This window comes from Carcharhinus amblyrhynchos, chromosome 5 (genome assembly GCF_965287045.1).
Source record: "Carcharhinus amblyrhynchos chromosome 5, sCarAmb.v2.hapA, whole genome shotgun sequence".
Lineage (NCBI taxonomy): Eukaryota > Metazoa > Chordata > Chondrichthyes > Carcharhiniformes > Carcharhinidae > Carcharhinus > Carcharhinus amblyrhynchos.
The window spans coordinates 14,453,411-14,470,218 of record NC_137328.1 but is presented as its reverse complement, the minus strand read 5'-3'; the positions used below and the strand labels follow the sequence as shown (position 1 = coordinate 14,470,218).

The 16,808-nt window shown below is 44.4% G+C and overlaps 1 protein-coding gene across 1 annotated transcript in view; it reads left to right on the top strand.

Annotated features, from left to right (window-relative positions):
- The first annotated feature begins 763 nt into the window (after positions 1–763).
- The window catches only part of plgrkt (plasminogen receptor, C-terminal lysine transmembrane protein), a 41,079-nt gene continuing 25,034 nt past the window's right edge, over positions 764–16,808 (top strand). The window contains exon 1 of the mRNA XM_080189619.1: positions 764–897. The gene's annotated coding sequence lies outside the window, so the exon portion shown is untranslated. The remainder of the gene's footprint in view (positions 898–16,808) is intronic.

Sequence of the window (16,808 nt, the reverse complement as noted above, 5' to 3'; positions counted from 1 at the left end):
CGAAGGGGAAAGCGAGAGAAAGGGGTAAAGAGAAGACAGGGGCAAAGAGAGAGGGGGGCAAAGAGAGAGGGGGCAAAGAGAGAGGGGGATAAAGTTGGGGGGCAAGGGAGAGCATGAGGGACAAAGAGAGAGGAGGCAGAGAGAGAGAGGGGGGGCAACTAGGGAGAGGGGGCAACTAGGGTGAGGTGGCAACGAGGGAGAAGGGGCAAAGAGAGAGAGAGGGGACAAAAGAGAGAGGGGGTCAAAGAGAGAGAGGTTGCCAAAGGGGGAGCAAAGAGAGGCGGTGAGAGATGTTGGAAGACACAGGAAAAGGTAATGGGTTAGAGGAATGGAGGAGAGAAAAATGGGAAGGGTGATGAGAAAGATGGAGAGAAGGAAGCGATACAATTGGGGCAAATTAGAAAGATAAATGGGGCAAGAGAGAGATGGACCAAGACAGCAAAAGGGAGAGAGGAGAGACAAATGTGGAAGAGAAAGAAAAGGGGCAAAGGGAAAAAAAAAGGAAGAGAGAAATGGACAAATTCAGAGAGAGAAACGATAGATAGAGCGATAAAGATGAAGACACTTGTCAGGGAAGGGAGAGAGTGGTCAAAGAAGGGAAGAAAGTGGTCCAGGGTAGGACAGCTCTCCTGCATTAACACTTTAATTCCCTCCCTCTTTCACGTTAATTGTGAGAATTGATGCCGTTAACTTTTTGGGTGGATTGTAAAGTGTTGAAACGTAGGGAAAGCAAATGACTGGTTCATTTCCTGAGAAGTAACAGTCGGATAGGTGTCCCTCCCCCTGCGCCTGTGAAGACAGCGGAGTCCGGGACAAAGGGAGCAGTGAAGCGGACAGCAACAGTTACAGCGTAGCGCTGTACACACACACAGACAGCACTCAGGCTGCTCACTCACGGTATGTGTAACCTCCAGTAACTGCGTCATTGTCTGAAATAACCCTACCCACCAAAGCACAAGCCACTGGTATAAGCGTATCAGTAATGGTATAAGCCAGCGAATAAGTAACAAAAGTGGCTAGATGCGGAAGCGACAACGTATATCTTCCAATGCACAGACTCCAGCCTAAAATCTTTCTGAACAATAAACGAGGGACAACTGTAGGATCCTGTTGTACTGTGGAAATGGCCACATTTAGTCTACCTTTGCCAGATAAGACCCACGTATAAATGATAACAAGTGAATCAAAGGAAGCATGCAATGTGACATAGATCCCACGCTCTGTAAGAGCTGTCTCCTCCTGTGTTAAGAATCCTGTATATGAGCCCTCACATTACTTAATCAGAAGCTGCTCAACTGCAGATGGCCAACTAATGTTATTGGAGTGTTGTGGCTCTCCCATGAACAGGTGGGACAGGGAAACTTCAATAGCCAAGTATTTTTTTAAATTTACAATGCGACCTGGAAACATTTTTTTTCTTAAATACCTTACAAATGTTTGATTGGTTCACATAACTTGTTTTTCTTTATTTTCCCTATTATTTGTTTCTATTGAAGCAGTGAGGATCAGGGTTTGTGTTTTGTTTTGTCCTGTGAAATTTGTAAAGAAAACAATATACGCAGTGCACAGCCGGCATCTCGGAATCTGAACACGAAACATAAAAGTTTATATTTCATTGTATAATCTTTCATTAAGACTGTTTTGTGTTTCCAGCATTTTGAGTTTATTTCCTTCTCCTTCCCTCCCAAGATTTAGAACGTAGAATGGTACAGCACAGGAACAGGACCGTCAGCCCATAATGTTGTGTCCAACATGATGCCAAATTAAACCAATCCCTTCTGTCTGTCCTTGGTCCATGTCCCTCTATTCCTTGCAAGTTCACATGCTTATCTAAAGTTTTTAAATGTATTTATTAGTGTCACAAGTTAATACTGCAATGAAGTTAATGTGAAATTCTCCAAGTGCTGCACTCCAGCACCTGTTCGGGTCAATACACCTAACCAGCACATCTTTCAGAATGTGGGAGGAAACTGGAGCACCCAGAGGAAACCCACTCAGATACGGGAAGAAGGTGCAAACTCCACACAGACAGTGACCTGAGCCAAGAATCGAACCCAGGTTGCTGGTGTTGTGAGGCAGCAGTGCTAGCCACTGTGCCGCCCCCCCTAAATTTAACCTAGATTTATCTAAATGTATCTAGATTTACAGCATGTTTCTCTCTGAGAAACCATGGTGTGGAAATGCTGGCATTGGACTGGGGTAGGTTGGCACCGTAAGAAGCCTTACAATACCAGGTTAAAATCCAACAGGTTATTTGGTACCACGAGCTTTCAGAGCACTGCCCCTACATCAGGTGAGTGAAGATTGAAGAAGCAGCACTCTGAAAGCTCATGATTCCAAATAAGCCTGTTGGACTTTAACCTGATGTTGCGAGGCCTCTCTCTGAGAATACCCAGATCTGTCTCTCTGCCACTCTTCTGACTATCACATTGCCCCTCTCTGTTATATTTCAAAGTCTAGATGAGTCAGAACTTGCAACATAAGACCAAAACGGTTTTAAAATATCTGTTGCTGAAAATGTCATTGCCCAAAACACAATTCTACCCCACTTTCTCAGGCTGTACATTGACCGTATGTAACCATGGTGACATCCAACATTTAAGAAGCATTTTAGATTAGCACTAGAAGCCCTGGAGCATACAAAGGTACGGACCAAGAGCTGGGAAATGCGACTAGAAAAGTGTGGAATAATGGCTAGCGCAGACATGATGGGCCGAAGGGTCTTTTTCTATGCTGCAAAACTCTATGATTCTATGACTATGATATGCTTGCTGCTGATTACCCAATTTGCGTGACGTGATCAGCATTTCTTGCCATCCATCTTAATTTGTCCCTGTCGGCAGTGAGTTGCTTATTCCTTATCCTCGTGAACTTCAGGATTGATGGGCAGGATTTCGGATACTTCCAAAATGGGAATTGAGGTGGGCAGGAATGTAATTTTTCACAGCAGGCTGGCACGCCAGTTTGCAAGCATCACCTCGCCCTCACGCCAACCTGGAGAAGACCAGCTCTGGAGGGTGGCAGGAGCAGAATTACTACCCTGCTGACACGTGCAGTGGGCTGCTACAGGTAATGAAGGCCATGATCAGATCTGAATGAAATTTTCCAGTTGGTTCCGTTCACTTGCCCTGGCCCAAGCAGTCAGGAATGTGTCTGGTGTTGGCATCCCAGGAGCAGACCAGGGTGTCTGTGCTCCAGGAAACTTCCTTTGCCACGGGTCATCCTGCGGAGGGATTCTTAGGTTTGATTTATCGTTGCCACATGTATACAGTGAAAAGTATTGTTTCTTGTGCATGATACAAAGCATACTGTTCATAGAGAAAGAAAGGAGAGAGTTCAGAATGTAATGTTACAGTCATAGCAAGGGTCTAGAGAAAGATCAACTTAATGCAAGGTAAGTCCATTCAAATGTCTGACAGTAGCAGGGAAGAAGCTATTCTTGAATTGGTTGACATGTGACCTCAGACTTTTGTATCTTTTTCCTGATGGAAGAAGGTGGAAGAGAGAATGTCCGTGGTGCATGGGGTCATTAATTATGCTGGCTGCTTTGCTGAGGCAGCGGGAAGTGTAGACAAAGTCAGTGGATGGGAGGCTGGTTTGCATGATGGATTGGGCTACATTCAAGACACTTTGTAGTTCCTTGCAGTCTTGGGCAGAGCAGCAGCCATACTAAGCTGTGATACAAGCTTTCTATGGTGCATCTATGAAAGTTGGTGAGAGTGATAGCTGGCAACAGTGGCCTCACAGCTCAGGCCAAAAGTATTGTGTGGAGTGCACATCACAAGATGGCCTTCTCTCTCTCTCTCTCTCTCTCTCTCTCTTCGCCCCACGCCCCCACCCCCCCACGCCCCCACATTCCTAAGTGTGGTGTAGAGTTTGGGCCTCCTTATTTGAGAAAGGACACAGTTGTGTTATGAGCAGTTCACACAACTGATTTGTGGGCTGAGGGGAATATCTTACAAGGAAAGGTTGAATAGCTTGGGTCTGGTAGAGTTTAGAAGAATCAGAGGTGATTTATTGAAACATACAAGATTCTGCTGGGACTTGACAGAGTGGATGCTAAGAGGCAAGTGGAGAATATCCCATCATGCTCTTGATTTGTGCCTTTGTAGATGGTGGACAGGCTTTGAGGAGTCAGGAGATGGTTACTCACTGCAGGATTCCTAGTCTCTGGCCTGCCTTTGTGACCACGGCATATAATTCCACATAATCGCTATGGTGCAGAAAAAGGCCATTCGGCCCATCAAATCTGTACTAATTATAATCCCAACCAGGCCCTCTCCCCATAACACCATGCATTTACCCTAACTTGTCTCCCTGACAGTAAGGGGTAATTCAGCATAGCCAATCCAACTAACCCGCTCATCTTTTGGAGGATGGGAGGAAACCGGAGCACCCAGAGGAAACCCATGCAGACACGGGGAGAACATGCAAACTCCACACAGACAATGACCCAAGCTGGGAATCGAACCCAGGTCTCTGGTGCTGTGAGGCAGCAGTGCTAACCACTGTGCCACCAGTCCGGTTCAGCTCCTGGCTAATGGTAACCCCCAGGATTGTGGTATTGGAAAATTCAACGATAATGATGCTATTGAATGCCATGGGGCAATGGATAGATCCTGTCTGGTTGGAGATGGTCATTATGTGGCACGAATGTTACTTGCCATTTGTCAAACAACGTACCACCTCCTGCTGGTGGGAAACACCCGGCTAGAAGGACAGAGAAACTCTCCCATGGTTTCTCACTCTTATCCTGTCTCTGTTTGATTTTTAAAAAAAATTTACTCCATTTTTAAAGTTACAAAGCCAAAGCTCAGAATGGACTGGACAAACCCATATTCATTCCTTGCTTGCTCCAGAAACCAAATTTTGAATCCAATTCAAGGTCCCCACAAGGGAGACAAACAAGATCCAAGCTGGCAAGATAAGACATTGCACCCCATCTTGGGCTTGATCTTAGCCCAAAGACTGAGTCTTTATGATACTGTTATTCTTTCATTTCTTCCTCTTTCCCCATTCTTCCCTTTCTCCCTAACTGCTTAACACTGTAACATCCGCAATTCCAGTTTTTTATTTTAAATGACTTCATTTCATTTTTGTGTGATCCTTTCTGTCCTAAATTCCTGCTGCCACGATTTTGAGTCATGATTCTGTAATTGCACAATGTGGCCACTGGGTGGCATGTTTTCCACATACGTTGCTCAAGATCTCTGAAACTTTTATTAAGTTTTCCCATTCTTTCTCAGTAACTGTTATTTTTAATATCCAAATTAAGTGTCACACAAAATGATAATTCAAACAAAAACATATTTGACCATGACGTAATTACATATATCTCATATTGTTGAATGCTTTCATTTAAAGTTTATTTATTAGTCACAAATAGGCTTACATTAACACTGCAATAAAGTTACTCTGAAAATCTGAGCTGTGGGAGGAAACAGGAGCACCCGGAGGGAACCCATGCAGACACTGGGAGAACATGCAAACTTTACACAGACAGTGGCCCAAGCCGGGAATCGAACCTGGGTCCCTGGTGCTGTGAAGCTGCAGTGCTGGCTGCCATGCTGCCCCATTTAAGTTTCACTGGATGGAACAAATCTCTCCCAAAAACCTGGGCTTGACCTTCATAGAATCTCTACAATGCTGAAGGAGCCCATTTGGCCCACCGAGCCGGCACTGACAACAATCCCAACCGGGCCCTATCCCTATAACCTCACATATTTACCCTGCTAAAGAAAGACAGTTTTGCATTTATATAGCACCTTTCTCGATGTCACAGCGCACTTTCCAGCCACTTAAAAACATCATGCCAGCCAACCATTGAAAGGGACACTCAGATTTGAACCAGGGATCTCTTGATGTGCAGTCACAAGCTCTGCCATTGAGCTATACCCATCTTGGCTTGGTGAAGAGCTGAATTTTGATTGTGCTGTTTGAGCACACACAGGGTATCTCATCTCCTTCAATGCGCTAGTCAGTTGTGTAGGTTAAATATTTTTCTTTGGTCCCTAGCAGTTTCTTTTCCTTTGTTTTGAGGTCTTTAGCAAGGCCTCAAAAGAATTGCATTTATGTAGTTCCTTTCATGATCTTAGAATAACCCAAAGTATTTCCCAGGCAACGATACTGGTTGAGGGATAAATATTGAACAGGACTCAGGGATCGTCCCTCCTGCTGTTCTTCAAAGAACGCTATGGGAATTTTAATATCCCTTCAAAGTCCAGAAGTGTGCAGATTATGTGGATTGGCCATGCTACATTGCCCCTTGGTGTCCCAAGATGTATAAGTTAGGACGGATGACTGTTTTAAGTTTATTTATTAGTGTCGTAAGTAGGCTTACATTAATACTGCAGTGAAGCTATTTGAAAACCTAATCACCGCACTCTGTTCGGATACACTGAGGCAGAATTTAGTATGGTCAATGCACCTAACCAGCATATCTTTGGACCATGGGAGGAAACTGGAGCACTGGAGGAAGCCTGTGCAGACACGGGGAGAATGTGCAAGCTACACGTAGATAGAGACCGAAGACGGGAATTACTGGGGTAAGTACGTAGGGTTACAGGGTACGGTCTGGGTGGGATGTCCTGCCTGAGAGTTGGAGCAGAGTCACTGGGCCAAATGACCTGCTTCTGCACTGTGGGGATTCTGTGGTTCAGGGGGCAGCTAGGGTCTCAATGTAACACCTCGGAAAGGCAATACTTCCAACATTGTAGCATTCCCTCAGCACTGCGTTGAAAGCTCATCCTGGATTGGTTCGAGCCTCTGGAGTCGGGCTTGGAATCGGAACTATCCAACTCGGAGACAACAGTGTTCAAAGACAGTGGCTGGTTTTCCAGTGGTGGAAGAGGCTCATTATTGCCCACTGCCAGGATCTTCCAGTCCTGCCAAAGTCAGCGCCATTTGTGTTTCACAAGTCATTCTGCCAGGAACCTACCACAGGGAGGGGGGGGATGGGGATCGCCTTCAATGGAATGGGAAGATACCACCAGGAGGGTCAGAAATTCCCAGACAATGTTTATTTAGATGGGAAACCATTGTTTTGATGATCTTTTACAATTGTCACATAATACTAGTTAAAATAAACATTGGTTCTAACTGAGTTTAACTCCCAACACTTCACATGGATGTTGGCTTTGAGCAGGAATGACTGAAAAATGTTCACCGTCATCTCTATGACTGTTGATTGTGACTGTTATTTGATCACTAATTTAGTCTTCAGAAAGTCAACTGTGTAACTCGGAATAAGATTTTATGAAACTACACATTGAGTGGCATGGACAGAGTGTATAGTCGGACGCTCTTTCTTAGAGTAAAAAGTCAAGTACCAGGGGACATAGGTTTAAGGTGCTTGGAGAAAAGTTTAGACAAGATGTGCAAGACAGATTTTTTACACAGATGGTAGTGAATGTTTGGAATGTGGTGCCCAGGGAGGTGGTGGGAACAGGTATGATAACATCATGTAACAGGCATCTAAGCGAATACATGAATAGGATGGGAATGGAAGGATACGGATTCTGTAAGTACATACGGTTTTAGTTTAGGGAGGCATCATGATCAGCACAGGCTTTGAGGGTCGAAGGGCCTGTTCCTGTGCTGTACTTTTCTTCGCTCTCTTCTAATTTTTGATCTTAAATTTGTATCGGGAGTAAAATAGTTCCATAAAACTATGAAGAAAATAACACAAAGCATAATAAAATTGTAATAGTATGACGTTTGGCTAAAAAACCCATTCTCTTTTATTACAATTTCCATTCATATAGACCTTTGATCCAGTTCAACACATCAGGACATGGTTGTCACTGTGATATATCCAACCCCATTGTTGTCATAACATATCTTGTTTAAAAGTAGTCATGTACTTGTCTGTCTCCAGTTTTCTGGTATTATCTTGAGCAATAATAACGCACAATGTTCTTTATTTAATCTCCTTTATAGGCCATAGTTAGCAGATAACAACACTGTGCAAAATTCTGTCAGGATCTATTGCTTTCCTAACACTTTGCATTAATGTGTGAGCTTTCCTTTTTCATCACCCTGGTCAATATCTCGTTAAAGTTTTCAACATTGTTTATTCCTTAATTGTTTCCCTTTGGCCCTCTCACAGAAAATGTAAGAACTGGGGTCCCTCATCCCTGCCATCTTTTCCGCACCCTTTTTCTACATCCTTCCTTGGGACAGCACGATGGTTAGCACTGCTGCCTCACAGTTTTTTGTTGAGGTTCACCGTAACCTCCTTGCTTTCCTTCTCTGTGGCTAAAGGGGTTGAAGACCTCTGGTTGAGCCACACTTGGAATCCTGTGTCCAATTCTGGTCACCAAGCTACCAGAAGGATCTGATGGTTTTGGAGGGAGTACAGAAAAGATTTACCAGGATGTTGCCTGGTATTAGCTGTGAAAGGAGATTGAATAAACTGGCATTTTTGTCCCTGGAAAGACAGAGGCTGAGAGGGGTGACCTGATGGAAGTTTATAAAATTATGAGGGGCATAGATAAGGTGATCAGTTGGAAGCTTTTTCTCAGGGCAGAAGTGACAATTACAATGGGGCACAAGTTCCGGGGGTGGAGTGGGTAGTGGTCTGTAGAGATATGCAGAGGAAGGTTTTTGCACAGAATAGTGGGGGCCTGGAATGCACTGCCAAGTGAGGTGGTTGAGGCAGTATGTTAGCAACATTTAAGACTTATCTGGATAGGCACATGAACAGGCGAGGGATAGAGGGATCCAGGCAGTTAGTCTAGGTAGGAAAAAGAGGTTGGTGCAGGCTTGGTGGGCTGAAGGGCCTGTTTCTGTGCTGTACTGTTCTTTGTTGCAAGGGAAATTTTCCACTTTCGTTCTCCTTCACGTACAAATTTGGAGTTGCACAAAAGTTTCCATGAAAGATAAGCTATGCAAGCAGGTGGTGCCTATTTTATGTCCTTGTGTATAAGAATGAGGTTGGATTATTTTATCTCAGACTTGGTGCACATTGAGTTGTCAGCTTTGACATCTAATGATGGATGAGCAGTCTGGCCTCATTTCTGACCAGCCCATTCTCAAATTCCTCATTACTTGATGTATCGGCCAAAAGGGAAATATCGAAACACCACATCCTGAAATGTGAACCTTATTGAGAAAGCTCATGGCTGTTTTTTCTCCCAGCATTTCGAATCTCAACTATTTACAAATCCCTTCACCAGAGAGAGATAAAATTGGAATGGGATTCATGTTAATCTACAGTTGTGCATCTCCTGATGTCAGCAGTGAAAGTGGAACTTAGCCCTGCCTGTCCACCAACCGAATTTGGTCATTTTATATCATTAAGGGAATATAGATCAAGAAAACAACAAGATTGTAAAGTTTTGTCAGTTGGCCCATTTGGACATCCTATTGTAGAATCCTTCAGTCCAGAAGGAGGCCATTCAGCCCATTGGGAGTGCACTGATTCTCTGATAGATCATCTACCACCGTGCCACCCTCTGTAATGTAATCTCACAAAAGTGGTTTAAAATTTAGAATAGAACGATATTGTCCACGTAAAAGCGGAAATGTGTCTTTGTCTTCACCTCCGGCATAACACCTCATCACACAGTCATCAGTTTAAAAACGGTGAATATTTCATACATTTGTGTATGTGTAACTTACATCTGTCCCATACAAACATAACATTGTACCCTGACATTAAAGCATTTGCTGCAACTGAGTAAATAAAAACAGTAGGGTTGAACTTATGTTATTTAGTAAGGTTATAGCATGGAGAACAAATGGTCTTCTGAACAGATTTTGACAATGGGTATTCTAAAACACCAGCCCGAAGGGAACCTTTCAAATTGAGGACATAAGAGTGAGAGGGATCACTGATGATGGTCTGAGCTTTTCTCTTAACTGCATTGTGACATTTGAGACTTACCTTGATAGACACATTCACAAATGGGGAATAGAAGGATACAAGCAGTTAGCTTAGATAGGACAGTATGATTGGCGCAGGCTTGGAGGGCTGAAGGGCCTGTTCCTGTGTTGTACTGTTCTATAGTTCTTTATGATGACAAAGTGAACAACTCTCTGGGTGGGATTTTGGCCACGCTTGCCCAAAAGCTGGAAAATCCCAACCGAGGTCAACAGATCTTTGCGTGTTCCGCATCCCACCTGCCGTGATTTCTGTGGCGGGCGGGATGGGAAAATTCTGCCCTCCATATTCCAAATTACTTATTTTTTATTAATTCATGGGAAGTGCCCGTCACTGGCTGGCCAGCATCTATTATTCATCCCTTGTTGCCCGAGGGCAGTGGAGAATCAACCACATTGCTGTGGCTCTGCAGTGACATGTAGGCCAGGCCAGATGAGGGCAGCAGATTTCCTTCGCTAAAGGACATTAGTGAACCAGATGGGTTTATCCGACAATGGTTTCATGGTCATCAGTGGATTCTTAATTCCAGATATTTCTTATTGAATTCAAATTCCACCATCTGCCGTGGTGGGATTTGAACCCGGGTCCCCAGAACATTAGCTGAGTTCCTGAATTAATGGCCTAGCAATAATACCACTAGACCATTGCCTCCCCGAAATCCTAGGTTCGGAAATAAAGGTGTTAATAAAAGTTGTATTTTTCTCAATTGAAAAATGCGGATAAAGCAGTCTCTGGCTTTAAACAAAAAAGGGAAAACAAGATAAGGTCAAACAAAGTGTTCCTGCCACCAGAAATAGTTGCTTTTTTTTTTGTTCATTAACAGTGTCAAAATGCATTGTTATAATCAAGTTAATCTTAAACTGAAAACAAAATTAGCTCATAACCAAATTGAATTCTACGTAAAGAACTGACTTGGTGAATTTACATCTGAAATGTCCAATTTACAGGGATGTGTAATTGAATCTTGTGAGGCTGTAGCTCATGTAATTGAAATCAAATATTGATCTAGTTCAGATATTGGCTGAGTGACAGGAAACGGGAGGAAGGGTAATAGGCAGAAACTCTAATTGGCATCGAGTGACTAGCGGTACCCTTTTAAGCACATGTTTGTGGCCTCAACTAATCACTCTATTTAATAAGTGACTAAGATGGAAAGCTGCATATCCGCTTACGTAGTAAGTCTCGCAATGCCAGGTTAAAGTCCAACTTGTTTATTTGGTAGCAAACACCACCAGCTTTCGGGGCTTTGCCCCTTTGTCAGGTCCGCTTATCTGGCAGGGCTGAAACTATGATCAGGCAAGGGATGAGGTTAGCTCATTGCACTGGGGGTATGCTGTGCCTGCAATGTTGGTTTGCCCAAGCTAGAGTAGAGTAAAGGATTAAGGTAGCCAATGAGGTAAAACCGAGGCTTTACCTGATGCAATTTTTCAAAGCCAAGTCAGCATGGTGGCACAGTGGTTAGCACCGCTGTCTCACAGCGCCAGAGACCCGGGTTCAATTCTGACCTCGGGTGACTGTCTGTGTAGAGTTTGCATGTTCTGCCTGTGTTTGTATGGGTTTTCTCTAGGTGCTCCAGTTTCCTCTCTCGGTCCAGAGGTGTGCAAGTTAGGTTGATTGGTCATGCTAAATTGCCCCCCTCGTGTCCCCCGATGTGTAGGTTGGGGGATTAGCAGAGTAAACACGTAGGGTTACAGGGATAGAGACTGGGTGGAATTGTTGTCAGTGGAGACTCGATGGGCTGAAAATGAAGCAATGCCTCATCTTATCAGCTTGTATCTTGTTTGATCGAGCCCAAGATGGGATGCAAAGTGTTGTCTTGTCAGTTTGGATCTAGTTTGTTCCTCATGTGAGGACCATGATTGGACCTATTTTGAATTGGCTTTTTTTTTGATTAGCATTAAGGTACTAAAGGGAACCAATAAAAAGAAAGACAGGTGGCAGAGTTAACAGTGGGTGGAATCTTACTAAAATTCTTCAAAGTATCAGGTTTAGATGGAAAACTGGCGTGAAGCTCTCCACAGAGCAGTTTTCTTCCCAGCCTTTGAGTCTTTTAAACAAAAACAATGAGTAGGAATGGTTTATGCTGTTGCTGTGGTGGGTCAGGGATATTTGAGCCAGCAAGACCAGCTGCACAGAGATAGGCGCCCCGATCAGAATGAAAAATAACCATACTCCCAACTACTACAGAATTGCTGCCCCCACCCAGCGATCATCACCGGCATCGAGGTAATGAGCTAGGATATTATCGCTAGACTTATTAATGCAGAAACTCAGCTAATGTTCTGGGGGCCTGGGTTTGAATCCAGCCACGGCAAATGGTGGAATTCAAAATTAACTTAAAAAATCTGGAATTAAGAATCTGCTGGTGACCATGAAACCATTGTCGATTGTCAGGAAAAACCCATCTGGTTCATTGTTATCTTTTAGGAAAGGAAATCTGCTGTCCTTACCTGGTCTGGCTTATGTGTGACTCCAGAGCCACATCAGATTGACATTTAGCTATTCTCTGAAATGGCCTCGCAAGCCATTCAGTTCAAGGGCAACTAGGGATGGGCAATAGCATCCCATGAATTAATTTTTTAAAAATCCACCCTCCCTTCCCCTATCCCTACCGCAATCATCACCAGCACCCCCAAACAAATAAATGAACCCCCTCCCATAACCCCACTAGGATATGCCTCTGGCACTGCCCTGGCACAGATTGGCACTGTCAGGTTTGCATAACCAGGTTGGCAGAGGGAAGAGCTAGGGACCATACTTTATGGTCCCGGGGCAGATCTACTCGAGTGGTTTACTTGTTTAAAGATCTGTTGAAATTATACCATGAGGGGGGAATCATGCGGCAAGGGGACTATATAACCACATTTAAATTTATTGAAATCAGTTAAAGTCAAATAGGCAAGAACCTGAGTAAGGTGCCGGCAAGGGTTAGGGGAAATCGCGGTCTCACCGGCAAGATTCCTGATTTCTGGATTTTGCACCCCTGCCGGTAATCCTTTGCGTGGAGAGTCTGGGCTGAAGATCCCGTAAAAAGTCTGACAACACCAGGTTTTAGTCCAACCGATTTATTTGATAATAGACTCACAAGCTTTCGGGGTTAGTCCCTTCGTCAGGTGAATGGAGAGTTCTGGCCTCAGACAGAGCATATAAAGCACAGACAGTTTAGAGATTACTGATTAGAATGCGAATCCTTACACCTAACCTGCTGTTCAAGACCTGAAGTGGCTGACAATGTGAGTGGAAGGAGCACTGATCACAGGTTAAAGAGATGTGTATTGTCTCCAGACAGTACAGTAAGTGAGGTTTTGCAAACCCAGGCAAGTCACGGGGGTTACAGATAGTGCGACATGAACCCAAGATCCCTGTTGAGACCGTCCTCATGTGTGTGGAACTTGGCTATCAGTCTCTGTTCAGCGACTCTGCGCTGTCGTGTGTCGTGAAGGCCGCCTTGGAGAATGCTTACCCGAAGGTCAGAGGCTGAATGCCCGTGACCACTGAAGTGTTCGCCAACCGGAAGGGAACAGTCTTGCCTGGACAACGACAACGGATGAATGAACATCGCTCGACAATCACCAGGCAAGACTGTTCCCTTCCTGTTGGCGAACACTTCAGTGGTCACGGGCATTCAGCCTCTGACCTTCGGGTAAGCATTCTCCAAGGCGGCCTTCACGACACACGACAGCGCAGAGTCGCTGAACAGAGACTGATAGCCAAGTTCCGCACACATGAGGACGGTCTCAACAGGGATCTTGGGTTCATGTCGCACTATCTGTAATCCCCGTGACTTGCCTGGGTTTGCAAAACCTCACTTACTGTACTGTCTGGAGACAATACACATCTCTTTAACCTGTGATCAGTGCTCCTTCCACTCACATTGTCAGCCACTTCAGGTCTTGAACAGCAGGTTAGGTGTAAGGATTCGCATTCTAATCAGTAATCTCTAAACTGTCTGTGCTTTATATGCTCTGTCTGAGGCCAGAACTCTCCATTCACCTGACGAAGGGACTAACCCAAAAGCTTGTGAGTTTATTATCAAATAAATCGGTTGGACTAAAACCTGGTGTTGTCAGACTTTTTACTGTGTTTACGCCAGTCCAACGCCGGCATACCCACATCATGACTACTGAAGATCCTGCCCAGTGTATTCAGCAGCATAAAATTATGAAAGAGGTTAATTTATTAGATTTTTGTTAACCATAGGGATTAAGGGAGCTATGGGTCACAATCAACCATGATCTTACTGAGTGATGGAAGAGGCTTTAATGGGCTAATTATATATTCATAGAATACTACAGTGCAGAAAGAGGCTGATTCGATCCATCGAGTCTGCACAACCCCATCCAGGCCCTATCCTCATAACCCCGTGCATTTACCTTAGCTAATCCCTCTGACATTAAGGAGCAATTTAGTGTGGCCAAGTCAGCAAACTCGCACATCTTTGGACCGTGGGAGAAAGCTGGAGCACCCAGAGGAAACCCATGCGGACACGGGGAGAACATGCAACCTCCACATAGATTTTCACCCGAGGCCAGAATTGAACCTGGATTCCTGGTGCTGTGAGGCAGCAGTGCTAATCACTGTGCCACCCTTGGGCAGTTCTGTCTTCATATTCCTATGTTCATTCTGTGTTTGGTTTGTTAGTTTCGCTTCCTACTTATTCTACAAGAGCTTTCTGCTTGTGATAGCCAACAGTAACTGGCTGTCAGGAGTTCCTGAGATATTGTCAATAGTCTTCACTTTCTGTAATCCCTCTTCACAGTGTTTAGCATTTAAAAAAAGTTCCTATTTGCAGAAAAAACATAATATTCATCATAATATAAAACTTCTGTTTCCATTTTCTCCAAAAGGTTTTCTTACAGTAATGTGAACTTTACGGCAATCAGATTTTAGTACCAACTTGAAGGTTTTTTTTAAGTTTATTTATTACTGTCACAAAGATAGGCTAACATCAGCACTGTAATGAAGTTACTGTGAAAATCCCCTAGTTGCCACACCTGGCGCCTGTTCAGGTACACAGAGAGAAAATTTAGTATGGCCGATCAACCTAACTAGCATATCTTTCGGACTGTGGGAGGAAACTAGAGCACCCAGAGGAAACCCACACAGACATGGGGAGAATGTGCAGACTTGGCACAGACAGTGGCCCCCTGGCGCTGTGAGGCAGCAGTGCTAATTACTGTGGCACCCGACTGTGTTGAAAGCTAGAGATCTGTGCTAGTTGAAAGCACTGTTAACAAGTGGGCATTCCCATCATTCAATCAAACAAGGGAATTAGGATAAGGTTTGAAGTGTCTTTATGCGAGAGGGAAAGACATAGCAAGAAGGTGCCTGAAGTGCACTTATAATGGATGGGGGTGGGGAACCAATATGATGGAGCACAGTTTAAAGAGTAGAGGGTGTTTCGGAATGGGGGCTGAAGCAGGTTACAGAGTCACGGTATGCCAAGGCCTTGGAGGCATCTGGAAATAAGAATGGGAATATGAATCTTTACATTGATGCACAGGGAGTTGGTGAAAGTCAGTAAGATCAGGAGTGCTGGGTATGTTAGCCTCTGGAGCCAAAGAGCTCAGAGAGATCCAGGGGTGCTGGCAGGGAGGGGGAGGTGGGGGGGGGGGGGGGTGGGGACTGAAGTTGTTGTTTGTGTAACGTGAAACTGGAAAGACCACTTGGAGAGAGAACTGGCAAACCGAGACCTGAGTGATTGGCAGTGGAGTCTGAAGCTAAGCTTGGAACTAAGGTGCCTGCCTTGGCTCTGAACTTATTACCTCACCAGAATGGAGGGTTGCCAATTGTGATTAAATGTATTCCAGGAGGTTTCGTCACATGACTTAACCCCCCCCCCGACATTCCAGCCATTTGTTGACCAACACTTCCATCCATGTGCGCTACTACCTTCCTGCACCAATTGGAAAGCACAAAGGGCTGGATTTTCCGGACCGCTTGCCCCAAAACTGGAAAATCCCTCCAGAGGTCAATGGACCTTTTTGCATTGGGCCCCCCGCCCATCCCCGTTATGGTTCCCATGGCAAGCGGAATGAAGAAATTCCCCTCAAAGATTTGTTACCCATTTAGATGATACTTGACTGTCAACCAAAGAGATTTCTTTTTCCCATTTTCAATATTTTGCTATCAGGCATAGAGAAATGTTCAAAGGAAATGGGAAAAGAAAACATTTTTCTGATGTCCTGATGGTTTTTCTGCAGGATTGTATACTGTAGTATCCTGGAGATCAAACTTCAGTTCCTCAAGACTCTAGATCAAACCTGAAGTCAATCCTCGCAAGGCAAATTGAAGTCTCAGCACCATTTGAGCGTCAAACTTTAGGTTGACATTCCCATGCATTGAGAGAGTGCTGCTTCGTCATTGGCCCTGTCTGACCTGATGGATATGATGTAGAGATGCTGGCATTGGACTGGGGTAAACACAGTAAGAAGTTTCACAACACTAGGTTTATGTCCAACCAGTTTATTTGATAGTAATCCCACAAGCTTTTGGAAATGGTGTTCCTTCGTCAGATGTGTGGAAGATTCCAAGACAAAGTTTGCAGAGGAGTAAGGGAGATGTCCCAATGGCATGGTGGGTTCTTATCCTTCAGCCAACACCTAAAACTAGTGTTCTGGTTATCTATAATCATAGAATCCTACAGTGTAAAAGGAGGCTATTTGGCCTTTAAGCCTGCACCAACCACAATCCCACCCAACCCCTATCTCTATAACCCCATGCATTTACCCTAGCTAGTGCCCCTGACACTAAAGGGTAATTTAGCACAACCAATCCACCTAACCCGTACGTCTTTAGACTGTGAATAGTGTTCAGTTCTGGTTGCCACACTACCAGAAGGATGTGAAAGCTCTGGAGAGGGTACAGAAAAGATTTACCAGGATGTTGTCTGGTATGGAGGGCATTAGCAATGAGGAGAGGTTGG